This window comes from Mercenaria mercenaria, chromosome 3, assembly GCF_021730395.1.
Source record: "Mercenaria mercenaria strain notata chromosome 3, MADL_Memer_1, whole genome shotgun sequence".
NCBI lineage: Eukaryota > Metazoa > Mollusca > Bivalvia > Venerida > Veneridae > Mercenaria > Mercenaria mercenaria.
In genome coordinates this window covers 67,438,703-67,449,903 of record NC_069363.1, presented here as the reverse complement: position 1 = coordinate 67,449,903, position 11,201 = coordinate 67,438,703, and positions in this window count along the sequence as shown.

Below are 11,201 nucleotides of genomic sequence, written 5' to 3'. Positions count from 1 at the left end.
TTTTTATGTGATTACATAAATTCATTATCTGGTACACAAACAAGGAAAACTTAACAAAAATCGGTTAACAAAAACTGTTCATTTTGTCTTATTAAACAACACCACCCTCCGAGTCAAAATTCACAGACGGCCAGTATTTTATTAGAGATCACGAATTTATCAATTTTATATTATTTGACAACTCGCATGTACAGTGCACATGCAAAACGTGCTAGTCTTACCTGTGCATAATAAGTCACGGATGAGTGGTTTTGAATAAATATAATTATCCCCTGCCGATGAAATCGAAAGTGGGGTATTGAAATGGCGTTGTCCGTCCGTCAGTCCGCAGCCATTTCTCAGTAACTACTTCATAGAATTTCATGAAACTTGAAACAAACATGAACCAACATACTGCGATGCACGCCAAGTTTTTTTTTTTTTTGGATTGGTCAATTTCGCTCAGAGTTATTGCCCTTGATTTAATGAAAAATGCACAAAAATATCCCTCCACAGCCATTTCTCAGTTACTAGCAGGTAGAATTTCATCAAACTTGAAATAAATATGAACTAACATACTTTGATGATGCCCGTCATTTTCTTTTTTCATTGGTCAATTTTTCATATAGTTATTGCCCTTTAATTGTTTAAAAATCCACAGATCTGTACATAACAAACCAACCAATTGGAAGAATTTCATTATACTTCTTTCATTCTTTTCCATGAACATTTATTATAAACATGTGATGTTGTGTACCTACACCTGGTCGCCACCTTACCTTGGTCACACCCCCTCCCCCTCAACCCCCCCCCCCCCTCCCCAATTTTTTTTTTTTCATGTTTAGTTTTCCATCAATATTTATAATCAGCATGTAAACTTTTGTATCCTCACCCCCCCCCCCCCCCCCCCCCCCCCCAAAAAAAAAAACAAAAACAAACAAACAAAAAACATTCATTTTCTGTTAATTTGATTTTGACTAATGAAATTACTTGCTTCTTGGTAACAATCTTAACTTTTTGCTGGATATATTTTTTTTGCCGTTCCTCACCACTGACCCTTTCGGCGGGGGATACCAATTTATCGAATTTGCTTGTCTTAATTAAGGGGGAATGGTACTTTGTCAAAATTTAAGATCTGATGATTGTCTTATATACCAAAATAAACTTGAAGATATTTCCAATTGATATCATCATCTTTTAGAGCAGTAAACATGCGTATGACGTTACCATGACGTCGCAAACATGACCCGTTTTCGCGCTTTTTACGTCCGCTAATGGTAGCACTAAAATAGTATAAAACTCGATACTACAAGCGTATTGTTGGCGTCAATGCATTAGATTATATATCAAACGACAGAATAAAGCAATTTCTTAGTGATTATTAACATGAACTGGTATGTTCTATCTGAATTTTCGAAGGAGGTTCGAAAACAGACATTTGGTTGTTTAAGAAAATTCAGGAAGAAAATCGATTATGATCCATTTTGCAAAAAATTGGCCCGTGGAATTTTTGCCAAATTTTTGTATGTGAAAAATTCATTATGTTGTTAATATCTGTGCCAAAATAGAAAAAAGTTCACCGAAGCGTTTTTGTAGTAAAACCGTTTGAACTTGACTACTGCAGCGTCGTTAAAAGACATGTAATCGTTATGTAACGTTACATGTGTTTATTTTAAATGGCTTGTCATAATTCTACCTGGAAACCTATAAACAAGCAGTTATGAGACATGAATTAAATATTTCAATCTAATCGTAAAAATATTACACATTTCATAACATGCAGTATTCCAAAATATTTTCATTGAAAAGTGCGTATATTTTAAATTACTAGAAGTTCTTGATGTTCATTTCAATAGCCACTTCATGCACCTTTTTCAAACTCAGCTGCTCTCTAAAATCTCTAAAGTTGTGATAAATACGGACAGTTCAGAAGGCTAAAAAAGTTAAGTTTTTGAAGAAAGGGAGTGTCGGGAGTGATAATAAAACAGAGAAAAGCAAAATAGAAGAATCGTCGACAATGGTTGCAAAATATGCGGAAAAAGACTTTACTGAAGCCCGCCCGCTTAGCTCAATAGGTAAGAGCGTTGATCTACGGATCTCGGGGTCGCTAGTTCGATCCTCGGACGGGGCGTATGTTCTCCGTGACTATTTGATGAACGACACTGTGCCTGATATCATTAGTCCTCCACCTCTGATTCATGTGGGAAGTTGGCAGTTACTTGCGGAGAACAGGTTTGTACTGGTACAGAATCCAGGAAAACTGGTTAGGTTAACAGCCCGCCGTTATATGACTGAAAAACTGTTGAAAAAATGGCATTAAACTCAAAACAAAGACTTTACTGGAAAAAACCTATTTTCCGAAACTAAGTATGGTCTATATAGTGTACTACATTTTAAATATCTAAAATGCTATGGCGTTTTAACGGAACCCCTATTTAATAAACGTTGCAGCTGCATTAGGTAAGCATGGATAATCAAAATACAAACATTTCCGCACAGTTCTATCCGAATGTGAATTTCGTTTAAATTGTATTAATGATACAATTAAAGGCAGATTTATAGAATTTAAGTAAGTACTACAGTAATAAGACTGTCAAAAAAGTTGATTAATTTTCTGAATCAAGTTTTTAAACGCTCGTTTCTACAGTATGGCGGGTAGTTTCCTTAAACATTGTTCCTGGGAACGACCAGTACTAAACCCCTAACCTCCGACACAAACTACCAAGTGTTCTCACATAAAGAGCCATGTTCGGTAGCGGGGCTTGAACTTACAGTCCTCCATCAGTGAGATATCTCAGTGAATCAGACCACGTAGGCAGTCCTAAAAGTTGACAGTTTATATATATATGCTATTTGTCTTTTGCAAGCAGTACAACGGAATTTTAAAATTCAAATGTTAAGTATGAATTTTAAGATTCTGCCGTGTACTGTTTGCAAAACACGTCAAAACCTTTACATAAATGGTTACCGTTCTACCTGTTTTAACATATGTTATTTGAGCCGCGCCATGAAAAAACCAACATAGTGGCTTTGCGACTAGCTTTGATCCAGACCAGCTTGCGCAGTCTTGTCAGGATCTATGTTGTTCGCTTTTAAAGCCTATTGCAATTTAAGAAACCGTTAGCGAACAGCATGGATCCTGATCAGACTGCAAAGCCACCGTATGTTGGTTTTCACAAGGCGCGGCTCATTTCATTTAAATATTTCTGTTATTTGTTATTTGTTGCACAGGACGGGGAAAAAAGCCTGAATAGAAACGACTAAATTATGAATTTTAAACATGCCATCACGGACAGGTGCCCCTTCCGTTTACATGACGACATAACGATATAGCATGATGAATGTTCGTCCAGATGCCGTTTGTTTCGCGGCTTGGTTCACAATATTGTCTTTCCTAAAATTCAATAAAAAATATATTAAAGTTTGCAATGTTGGTCCAAATAGAAACTAGCAGTATACACTAGAGAACGATCACTCAAAAAGATGCTAAATCCGTTCCCGATCCTGGATTATGTACTGAGCTTTTATTTTACACGTATTTTAGAAAGAATAAGTTTGAATAGAATGGCTGTATAATAAGTCTTAATAAATTAAGAATGCTTATATTTTTGATAAAAAAACAGCCAATGAGCGGCAGTAAGCTTGTCTACCTGCCTGACATAATTGAAATACTGAAAGGGCCGTACAACAGGATTCTATCAATCAAAACAAACAACAATATGAATTCATTTGGAATTTCCATATAAGCCGACAATCTCGCATGTTATGCGCCCTTTTCCGAGGTCACCGTACCGCGCTACTGATAATTTCCTGACAAGTCAACACGATGCTTCTGTAATAAGAATGTATATAACAGCCGTACTTAATTAATCAGTATCTGTTTGTCTCCCTTGGCTATATTTTTGCATGAAAACAAAAATGGGATAATCTCGTAAATATTAGAACTAAAGAAATATTATCAATAAATTCATCTATAAATATAAATTTGCCATCAAAATATTATGTCTGTTTCAAAGCAACTTATTACATAAAATAAATACACATACAAAAATAATATATATGCAAATTTAACACACCCGTGTGAGTGATAATTATCTATGACTGCTATATAAGTACAATAATTTTCTAAAAGTTAGAGTGAAAAAGAGCATTACTTTTATTGAGTTTTCTGTCAATTTATTTATGTTAATTTCGTTTTGAAAACTATATTATTATTGACCATTGAGCCACTGGATATGCTATGGTAATTCACTGGAAGAGGTAATGCCCTCTTCCGTGAATATCACATCATATCCGATGGCTTAACAGTCAATAACTGTTTTATTATATGGGTTCAAGTTTATAAATAAGTAACAAATATTGTTGCAACATATGTAATGTTTGAAAGTAACAATAAATGTGTGAAAACTTATCAAAGTTTACGCGAAAACAATTAAATATGGTCAACTTCACAGATGCCAAAAAATTGGAGCAATTCTGTAAAAGCTATGGAGCCCGATATTCGTGCTCAATTGCATAAAGAGGCAAGCAATTCTGGACTGATGTACAAACATATTATAGAGGACGATGACTCTGCAGCAACGAAATAAACAAGGGAGAAAGTTAATTCTGACATTGTAAAATTTTCAGATCCAGCACATACAAAACGGATCGTAGGAAATAAACTTGAAAAGATTAGTCGAGCCTGTCCATCATTAATCGAAAAAGTGAAATCATCATTCATTATAAATTTCACATACGCTGTCAATCAAAACAAACAAAAAGGAGAAGCTGAATTAATACAGGCGCTAGAAAGCATAGTTCCACATATGTATGGAGAGCACCATCTTTGCAGCCACTGGTGTAAAAATAAGGCTAATAATGTAAATATTCACGTGCTTACGTCATGTCTTAAGCGACGTTGTTTATTGCGTCACAATGCTCTAATTCAAACGGTTATACTTGAAAAACGCTTCGGTGAACTTTTTTCTATTTTGGCACAGCCATTACCAACATAATGAATTTTTACATACAAAAATTTGGCAAAAATTCCACGGGCCAAATTTTTGCAAAATGGATCAGAAGCGATTTTTTTCCTGAATTTTCTTAAACAACCAAAAGTCTGTTTTCGCACCTCCTTCGAAAATTCGGATAGAAAATACCTTTTCATGTTAATGATCACTAAGAAATTGCTTTATTCTGTCGTTTGATATATAATCTGATGCATTGACGCCAACAATACGTTTGTAGTATCGAGTTTTATACCATTTTAGTGCTACCATTAACGGACGTAAAAAGCGCGAAAACGGGCCATGTTTGCGCCGTCATGGTAACGTCATACGCATGTTTATCGCTCTAAAAGATGATGATACAAATTTGAAATATCTTCAAGTTTATTTTGGTATATACGAGTATTAGCAAATCTTAAATTTTGACAAAGTACCATTCCCCCTTAAGCGACAAGTGACTAGTTTATTGGAATAAGACATTTGTTATCATTTAAATTAATATTGGAAGACTTTATGCGTGAAATAAGTAATAAAAAATCTCAAAATTCTATTTTGTGATTTTTGAAACTGAGGGGTACCAGATATAAACATCTTAAATAAGTAGTTTTTATTTATAGATCTTTTTCATTTTTGCACATCTTATGGAAGAGATATTGAGATTACTGTATAATACAAGAATGAATAAATTGATCCACTCAGAAAGTGTAATTTGTGTATTTATTAAGTGGTGCGTTTTTAAAGTGCGGAGGTGTATATTGATGTGATTCTAAACGAAGGTGAAATACTTATTTCTAGCAACCAGCGTGTGGGCATTTATCGAAGTTACAGGGCAAAATATCAAAATTGAATACATCTTTAAAGTTGTCAAGCGAGGTTGATCAGAATGAAATCTTCATTTCAGATAGTAACTCAAGAGGTGGTTTAATTGTTTCCATTGCATTTTGATATATCTCTCTTGACATGACAATTAACTAAATGGTCAATCACTCCAGTGTTAACTTCAAAATCATTGTTACAGTAATAACACATGTATGCCTTCATCTCTGGTTCTAAAATTGAATACAAGATAAATTGTTTAGAACATTTCTGTAAACAATTAATGAATAACAGCTTTATTTAGAACCGATCAATTGACTTATGCCACTGACAACAAATAATTGTAAAATAAATGTTAGTTTGTATATACTTGACATTCTGTCAGTGGAAATATGTTTTGAACAGCCGAAAGTGTGCCTGATATGGATACAACACCTTGAATCATCATCAGTTTGGTGTTTTCTGAACTTGTATCACCTAGGTTTGACAAACTACCCTATGGTACTACTTTCATTGTCAGTTGTGATACACAAACAAGTTGATACCACATCTTGTGGTGTTTTCTAAACTGATAGACTACATTTTGTATGTAGGTAGTTTACACTAGCGTGTTGGTCTGGGCATTTCATATCCTGTGTCACTGACTGAGTTACACTAGCGTGTCGGTCAGGGCATTTCATATCCTGTGTCACTGACTGAGTTACACTAGCGTGTCGGTCTGGGCATTTCATATCCTGTGTCACTGACTGAGTTACACTAGCGTGTCGGTCTGGGCATTTCATATCCTGTGTCACTGACTGAGTTACACAAGCGTGTCGGTCTGGGCATTTCATATCCTGTGTCACTGACTGAGTTACACTTGGTATTAAGGACAATATGAAATCAACACAACCGACTTGACTCGATACAAATGTCCTGTTCAACACACTAGCATTGTATTCCCTATGTACTGTGGGGTTGTATAAGGCATTTGGTATAAAAGCTGAATGTGATTACAGGAAGTGGTGGCAGTGTTGGATTTGATGGCAGTCCATAACAGTAACATTTATTTGTCTAACCAACCTGACAACTCTAGTAAGAAAACATGTTTCATTTTAAACAGCTAGTGTTATAGTTTGATATAGAACATAACACTAGTAAGAAATCAAAGTACTGAGAGGACTGATGGGGACAATGCTTTGCAGTTTCAAGACTTGATATAACCCATTCAAGTCAGGGAAGTACAAGCAGGCATTATGTAATGTACTTGTGTGGGGCAAGAAATGGAGTGGTCACAACTTTAACAGTGCACAACAATAAAATTTATCAACTTTGTTTTCAATACACTTCTATATTTTGATAAAAAAATCTATCTTGTTCAATAGCAGTTGTTCATCGACAAACAAAAAACTTTCATTGTCAGATTTGATAAAATGAAAAAGATAAAGCTATACACTGTATTTCAATTTCTTCAATACTTCTATGTCCTGACATCATGTGTTCTTGACAGTGTAACAGAAACAGGAAAACTTTGTAACACTATGAAATGTTGGAAAAAAAGTCAAAATATTCCAATATGTGAAAGTTTAAAGGAACAGGATTTCCTTGAACTGACATTGAAAACATCTAGGCTATGTTTTCTATTGTGTACAATACTTATTTTTTTTTAAAAAAGTCAGGAATGTTATTTTGTTACAAATAAGCATCATTTTAATAAGGAGTCGTCATTAGTTAACACACAAACACCTGTAAAAAATAATTTTACAGATCTACCTTTATTCCTTTCCAACTGTTGCTAAAATTCAATAACTGCTTTCGTAAAAACATACATGATATATGATGATATTATTATTTATATTGTTTGTTGTTTGATGTTTAAAATAACATTGTCTGTTTCAATTTTAAGTTATTTAATATACACCTGTATTTCAAACTATCAATATCATAATATAAGAAAAACATTAAACACTATGAAAACCGTGATTCATCATATCAATGAACCTACCGAACTGGCGTATACAGTTAAGTTCGAGTAAATGAGGATACGAAACACCCGCGGAAAAAGAACAAAATTTCTGGTGGTTCTGCCTTCGAATATCACCATCAGAAACCATTTGCACCTTCAGATAGATGAAATACATTAAACTGGTAACATAAATGTACATCTGCAGGGATAATTACCAAGAAAATGAGGCAAAAATATGACGGGTACCTGCCGCAAGTTATCATCGCAAATGGTGGATAGCAAAAATTACTCGGTGTGAAAAATGTTGAAATACGTATATGTGTTTACGTGCAGTTATAACAGTATTTAGCGCACTTTTTACGCTAAACGATAATTTTCCTGCAGATAAATACCAGTTTGATCAGCGTATATGGCGTTTCTATTTTTTAATATAAAAGTCTGGGAATGAATTCAAGGATTTCTCGAACATTATATGTTAAACACGTCATATACACAATGTTCTGATCTTTAGACTAAAGAATCGGGTACATGTTCAGTTTGGGAAATGCTGTACTTTCCAAGAATAAGCGCGTTCCTATTGGCCCTACAGTAAAGTCGGATTTCAGGAAAAAGTAAAAAAAAAATTCCCCTGATTTGCCGTGTCATGGTGGTTGCTATTGAAATTACTGCCTTCCCGCAAGATTCTGATATCATAACTTTTGACAACATCTCCATGGATTCAACTCCTCTTCCCTAGATAACATGTATATTCAGGATGGTCTCTCCGATTCACAGTACATATCCACTCTTTGCGAAATATCGGCACCGACTATTCTTTGCTATAAACAGTGCCCAGGTTGGTATGGGAGGCGAAAAGTCGAGCTGCCATCCACAATCAAAGGTATACTGCTCAAAAATAAGTAGAGCACGGAACGTAAGATTGCCTTTTCTATGTTTTATAGTGTTTACTTTTTAACTATCAGCGATTTTGCTCGCAACTCGATGAAACTTGTTGATGGTGTACTGACATGGAACATTAGCCCGACTTTTTCCACATCTTTAACCAGTTTTTGCTTTGATATCATACATATCAAGCGCACTATATGTTTTCATTTATCAATATTCTTCCAAATAATAAAGATAAATAGGCTGAAATGTAAATGGATTTTTTCAAAACCACTTACTTTCGGTTTTGTCATGGCACCTTTTTATGCAACTTTTGTGGACAAGACATTTTGATTAACGATTTACAGCTGATTTCGAGATCAAAATATATAAATATACATAATATACAGTCACGAATATGGACGGTCCGACCACATACATGTGATACGTCCCGGATTGCCCGGGATTGTCCCGAAAATTACATACTCGTCCCGGTGTCCCGCACAGGGTTGAAAAGTCCCGGAAAAAATAAAAATATAGGAACAAATAAAAATAATAAAAAAAAAATGTTTTTTGTCTATAAATTGTTCAATTTTACACAATAAACAGTCCGCGGTGTCACATTGTTTATTCCTAATCAGTTTCATGCCCTCGAGCGGGACACGTGTTGATTCGCGCGACGATCTTTTGATGACACTGATTAAGTTACAGTCAGTTATTATGATGACCCTGATTAAGAACTGACAGGATTATGCAATCAGTAACTGTTTTATCATACTTAAATTAGGAAGAAAAGTCGTAAATCTCCTTGTTTTTAGCACGTTGGCGGTAAAGCTACATGTAGCCTTTATGGAAGAGATTATTGAAAATGGTCAATTAAATGATAATTATTTTAAAAGGTTGTAATCATTTAAGATCTAGATCGATTGTCACACATATTCTAAATTAAAATGTTAAATGCCTTTGCCGACCGACCGATGAAAATTGACCCAACTCCATATATTTTATATTGTCGATTTTTATCTACAAAATTTATTTTATTCCTTGAAGGATTCAATTTAATCATTAGATAAATAGATAAATGTTTAAGCTTTAGAATAATACCAAATTAGCTAGAATCTAAATCATGATGACCTGGTTGATTCTTTTAATCAACGTATATAGTAAGTCTCTTAATTCTGTTCACCTCTGGAATGCAATAAATTCCCGTGCCGAACTATAGATGTGTATTCCCTGTACATGTATTTACCTCCCTTAGAAAGCTAGACGACATTTGCAGCAAATAAATACAAGCTAGTGAACATTGTTTATCTCTGGAAACTACACGTAATAGTATGATATTTTTGCATGAAACAGACGAATACCAAAGTCACGGTGTATGTCCCGGACAAAAGGTAAAAATCCCTGAAATTTTAACTCAGAATCCCGGAAACGTTCTGAAAAATTATGGCATGTATGCCGACCAAGTACATAAATATGTCTTTAAGCTGTAAATGTTCTTAATAGTTTGTGTAAATTTAAACGGAAAACAATAAGAGAAAAAATCTACTGACGATTATTAGATTAGATAATAATTACAAAAAAAAATCAAACTGTCAAATCAATTTCTTTCCTCCCCACCCCAGAACCAAATAAGTCATAAATTCAAACTGAAGAATAAGTAATGAATTTTTTTCTACCTATTCTATTCCAAGTAAAACACTGTTTTTATTTAATTTATTATTATTCTTTTGTATAGTATTAATTCTTATAAATAACATATCTCTTGAAAATATTTTCTTAGACATGCGAAAAGTATTTCATTTCAGCACTGTATTTCCTAAAATAATATTTTAGAAATAGCACCTGCACAGAAAAGATATTTTAACAGATTGCGAATCGGGATCTATATGATTTTGCCGCATATTTATTGATTCGCCTACTGATAAACGGTACTGATCGCCGCATATTGATAAAGTTTCTACATAACGCAATACACATCCACAACATAGTCGAGGCACAGCATGAAAAAATCAATAATCTATCGGCTTATCAGTGGCGTTGCAATTCCTTAGTAGTTGCTATTTTCACGCAGAATCATGAACACATTTTTTAGCGTATTGAAACTGGTTATTGGATTTCAGAATAGGTCACATGATCAAAACACGTGTCGGTTTCAGAATCGATCATGTGATCAAATCAAGCATCCTTATTATTCTTACGCTTACGAAGATCTATTATAATTTATATTTATAAAAGGTTAGTTTTCTTCACATACTGTTGTTAAAAAAGGTGTAGATCTATTTAATCATATCTGGATCAAAAATATAATTGCAAAATGCAATATGAAAGTTATGTTTGGTAAATACTTTGGAACTTGTTTTCTGTGTTGTCAGGTTGGTCATAAGCTCGACAAGAAAATTGAAAGAAGGTTTGTTAAATCTGGGGGCATTGCCCCCAAAAATGTTTCATTTTAAACAGCTAGTGTTATAGTTTGATATAGAACATAGCAAAGGTTTGTTACATCTTCAAATGTCTCAAAGTACGATTATAAGTAATTTCAAAAACGAAACTGCAGCCATCTGCCTGATATTTAAGATTATTAAGGTCCCAAATAAAACCTAACAATC